The sequence below is a fragment of the Poecilia formosa genome, unplaced genomic scaffold, assembly GCF_000485575.1.
Source record: "Poecilia formosa unplaced genomic scaffold, Poecilia_formosa-5.1.2 Scaffold34, whole genome shotgun sequence".
Lineage (NCBI taxonomy): Eukaryota > Metazoa > Chordata > Actinopteri > Cyprinodontiformes > Poeciliidae > Poecilia > Poecilia formosa.
Genome location: NW_006799973.1, coordinates 2,829,002 through 2,834,703, shown reverse-complemented (window position 1 = coordinate 2,834,703; position 5,702 = coordinate 2,829,002).

The window sequence follows — 5,702 nt, the reverse complement described above, 5'->3', positions numbered from 1 at the left end:
ACAACACTCACGAGAGAAGAGGTTCCTCTTTTTAGTGTATTTTAAGAAAAGTCATGTATTTAATCTGTGAAATTAAACTTTAAAGTAAATTGTGAAAGAAACACATGCAAACTAAGTATGATGCAGCACTTTCCATCAACTTTTCTCATTGCTGCTTGAGGGTTTTATTAAAAGTGCTTATTTTTAACTATGGCTGTTTTTTCACCTACTTTTTAGTATTTCAGAGTAGAGAAGAGAAACACTAATCCTATATGGTCCCTGGAAAAAAAGGTAACTTTACCGTAGCTAATTACAGCTTCTAACTATGTAATAATAAGAAAGATCAAATCATTGTTAGTAATGTTGCATTATTTCAATTATTTGAATGTCTTGTTTGGCTAACATCTCTCTTCTAATTAAAACTGAAAACCGTGTAAATCTTACCTTTATTTTATATGACGTCAAATGTTTCTGTCATTCTGTGGTAAAAAAAAAAAGAAAAAGAAAAAAAACCCGTCCTTGTCTCTCATTTTTCTTTCCTTTTCAAAAATCTGGCAGCCGGTCTGTGTGTATGTTTTTTCAGTCTTTTCCATTGCGTAGAAGAAGATCGCCTGCCTGTTGCTCGTCGAGTCAATGGGGCTCAGCACTGCCCCCTATCAGTGAGCCACGGTACGTTCAGCCTCACCCGCCGCATTTTCATTGACTGCACATTTATGGCTAAATATGTCACACACATCCTAAATATAGGAAACAAATCATGTAACGTCAACATATGTAGAAAATGTGTAATTTAACAATTACATTGGCGAAATGAAGATGGACAGTAACGGACATGCGGCCAATGCCTGCTTCACTCACTTGTGTAGTACAGCGCCGCCAGAGGTGAGGCACAGGACTGCACTGCCTCGACTCGGTCTTGTTTCGTGTAAGAGGCAATGCGTAAATTCAGCAATTTTGACCATAATAATGTTGAAACTACGAATTAGAAAAGCAACTCATTAAAAATAAATTGCCTCACTTGCCTCCCATGGCTCTCCTGACCGCACATACACTATACCATATATTTGTTTCCACTTTTCTTTTCAGATTTTACAAGATGGTAGCATTGTTGCCTTGCACCAAAAAGGTCCTGATTTAAAATCCCAGGCTGAGGTCGTTCTGCATGGAGACTGCATGTTCGTCCTACGCATGTGAGGATTCTCACTGGGTACTCTGGCTTCCTCCAACAGTTCAACAAATATATCTCTCTCTAAATTGTACATATATGAGTGTGTGTAGGGTTGTGTATCTCTGCATTCCCCTGGGATGGACTTGTACCCTCTGCAACCCTGCAAGAACAAGCGAGTATAGACAATAGATGGATAATTGAATAAACGTCTCCTTTTCTTTGTGCAACTTTGGCAGCAGGTTGGATTTAAAACAGAAAAATGCAACAGTAGCTGACACACGAAACACAGTCACCTACACACAACGTGAGCACATTGCTGCTCAGAGAAGGAAACCAGATCTGTTAGTGGCACTTCACTGCTGGCACCATCTCTCACTGGCACCAAGAACACACACATTATCATGGCTCTCCTGCATCAGACATTACCCTAAATTTAATCAACACCACCAGAATCCCACAAAACTCTTCAAACAGTTGTGAGAAAGAGCGATCTCTGATCGTCAGAAATGTCTCCAGTCTGTTGAGCTACAGCTCACGTTTGTCCTCAGAGAGCTGAACACCCTCACCGTCCCGCTGGCAGCGTTCCTGGTTAAACCGACAGCTGGCGTTCAGTCTCTGCTACCACTGACACACTGAGGCCCTTATTCGTGGCCAGGTCCACCTTTACTGGGACACTTCCAGTCCTGGAGAAATTATTACGGCGTTAACTGACTCCTCACCTAACAAGATATGCTGTTCTCCAGTTACGTGTTTCAGGGCCACCGAGAAACGACGGTGGAGGCATCAGAATATCGTGTCATGCGTCTTTATTTAATCATGAAACACAGTCATTGGTGGAACGGTTGATAAAAGTTGTGATGTTTTTAGTCAAACAAAAAGAAATGTTTATTCTTCCTTCTTGTTTTTCATCAGTTATTTTCTTGACGTGTAAGAAACTCTAACTCAGGCCGCTCCTTCACCACACGCTCACTTAATCAGCCATCTTTTTCTCCTCTCCTGGTCGAGACTTTGTGACGGGAGGCTCTAACTCTTAACCATTACCTTCCTGATCATCTGTATCCTGTTTCATCCATCATTGATGGTCCTTCGTCCAGAGTTGGGTTGTAACTAATTACTTTTGTTTGTAGATTTTTGGAAAAACTTTACTTTTAGGAGTATTTTCACTATGCTGTACTTTTTGCTATTACTTGAGTAATTTTTTTTAAATGAAAGTATTGCTAATCTTACTTGAGTAAAACTTCTGGATACTCTGTCTGCTCTGAGTAACTTCACCGAATGTAGAACAAGCTTCTTTTAACTAAAAAATCATTGTCCTAAGATTTATATAGAATGAAGTTGATTTGGAAAATTTGTTCTTTTGCCCGACTTATTTTATTTATTAAATATGTTATTTATATTAATTATTTTCATTTTGGTTTTTAAATTACAAAAAAATGTCCATATAACTTTATATTTTAATCTAGCTGATAATATAATGTCTAAAAATGAAATGATTTATGCTTTGATCTGTCACTTTGTACTTGAGTAACCATTTTACTAAATACTCTTGAGTAATGGAGCGTTCATTCCTGACGGTAAGATATCAGGCTTTATTATTATTATTATTATTATTATTACTATTATTATACGATTGTCCATAACAGTGAAGTTCTTGATTCAATCCGACAACTTGAGTGAACTCGTGCAAAGCAATATAAAAAAATAAAAAAAATATGTTCCTCTTGAGTGTTTGATTGTCGACCCTGAATGTTGCATCACGGCACAAAACTGAATTAAATGAAGGAAACATTCAACAGCTACTGACGAGCAACAACAAACACAAAATGTTTCACTTTCTAGAAATAAACATGACTTTCAGATTCCTCCAAGATGTCGACATTTTGAGAGAGAACAAACATTACTAAACGATGCGACAAACACAGCAACGCAGATCTTATCCCAGTCACCCTGGTGATGGGATCACATGCTCTCCGCTGCCGTCCATGACTCAACTCGGAGGTGGGTGTCTGAAAGCTGTCACACTTACACACTCCAGCATCCTACCTAATCATCCACCTACTGTGCCACCCAGCAGGGGGGAGCAGGAGACAGACTGAAGGAGAGGCAGTTAACGAGAGATGGAGAGAGCGATGAGCTGGAGGAAGAGGAGGAACAGGAGGAGGAAGGAGAAAACATGGAAAGAGACAGCAAAAAACAGTTAAACCATGAAACAAACACATGCACTTCTGCTGGAGGAAAGTGAACGAAATTATAGGGATACACTTTGTCAATTAGCAGATGTCCCCGTTACTCAGCAGAGAGGATTTCACTAGAGGAGGAGATGAAGATGAACCGACTCCTTAACTCCTCCAACACCTACAAGAGCCCAAGGTGAGAACTTGTTTTCACGGAGTGGAGACACAGGATGAGACGCTGCAGCCCCTCGGTTTCAACATCACACACGCAGTTTTTATTTCCTCTTTTTTCATTAGTTTTAGCCAAGACAATAAGCTGTTTGAGCCAGAGTGTTTTATTATTGCACTGCAGTTCAGAACGGCCTCGCCTCACCGGTTACCAGCTCAATGAAGGAGGGATGCTGCCAACTCTGCTAAATACCTCAGAAACTCCTCACTTTACGTCCTGGTGAACTTTTTCACTGCATTTACTACTGGAGAAATAAAAACAAACAATCAGCCTTCAGACATGGTGTGCAGGCATGGGTTTGACTTTAAATGCAGAGGTTACTGTAATAAAAACAATGTAGACTACATTAAAAACAGACTATTTTCTACTGCAAGGATAAAATAGTTACAACAGCAAAGCATCAGATTTTTAGATATTTGTTAATTGGCATCCAGCAAACAAGTAATTGTTTTCAGTACGTAAAAACACATCCTTCATATTCCACACTTCGGGAACCACCGAATAACACGATAAACGCGACACATCTATTCTAAAACTGCTGCAGAATTTGAAAAAAGTGAAATCCCATTCATGCATGCCCACAAAAAGAGGAGAAATTTGAATTATTTGTGTTTTGGCAACACATGTTACACCAAGGTTGTCAAACTCATTTTAATTTTAAGAAACATGAAAATCATGTGTGATATTAGAGGGTCGACTGTGGCAGAATGTTTTGATAAAACGGCCTATTAAACTTAGAATTTTATAGTTTTTTTTCTGCTGTTGATGAGCACTTCAAAAATATTTAATATTTACCTTCCATTTACCTGGAAGTAATTTGGCCCAATACGATATTTTAAAGCATCATAGTCAGAATATTAGTGCTTTTTATGTAGGAAAAATGCTATTAACTATTTGTTAATTTTGGCCAAAGTAGAATAACAGTTGGGAGAGCAAACAGTCTGGAGATGAAATGTCAAAAAATGAGGACATCGGAAAACGAAAGCATTCTTGTATTCATGTGCAGGGTTGGCTACCATCCAAGGGAGTGGATCACTTAACCTAAAATATATCCAGGAGTAAAAGAAAATGTGTCAGAAGCTCATCCAGGAGCATCTCCACCCAGAGAGATGGGAGCAATTAGGTGATGATCAATCCTTTTTACAGCATAATGCACCATGTCAAAAGAAGTGATAACTACAGTCATACAAAAAAAACACAACAACATTAGGACACCTTATGACAATCTGTGTTTTTGTAACTTATTTAACATTAGTGAAAGACTCAACTACTATAAACAATCAAGAAACTGGGAGAACTTTTGAAAATCTTAGGTGAAATGTAAAAATATATATATTTTTTTTTGCCTTAGCAAATAAAATAATCAAAAAACAAAACTTTGTTTTATGTCCTAATAAATGAAACTATCATTTGAAAACTGTTTTCTGTTCAACTTTTGATATTAAAATGTCTTTAATGATCTGAAACATTTAAAAAGTGACAGAAAGCAGCACTGTATATGCTGATGGTCAAATTACATCAGTGAAATTATATTGTAGAGGAATTATAAACATCTTAGATTATAAACGTTTGATGGTGTGATTTGTGGTCGTTTCTATCAACAGGAATCAATGTCAGATATCTGATAGGGAACGTAGCAAACCGGGCGAAAATAAGTCTAGCAGCGCCCTCTTCTGGTTAGAAGGAGGCATGTCAAATATACGGTGGCGTGTGTTTCCTGTTTCATCGATGAGGTTTCTCCAAACCAAGTGAAACCTGTGGTTCAAGATGAAAACATCTCTCCAGATTCAAGAGCTCAGCACACAAAAAAGGCAAGAGGCGAAGGGGAAAAGGGAGATCATCTGTACAGTTTTTGTCTCCTGTTTTATTTGGATGAATGAAACACTTTCAGTTACAAAAATGACTTAAAATGAACAACACTGTACAATGAACAAGCAGTTATTTTTCTTTCTTTTTGGGGGGTTTTCAAGATAAATACACTAAAAGTCTAAGTTGCTACCACGGTATCGGAAACGGGGAGGATAGGAAAAAAAGTGCAGATGGGAGACAAATCACAGAATGGAAAGAGACAAAAGGACTATCAACGTTAACACAGCCGCACCTGCAAACACACACACACTCACGCACGCACGCACGCACGCACGCACGCACG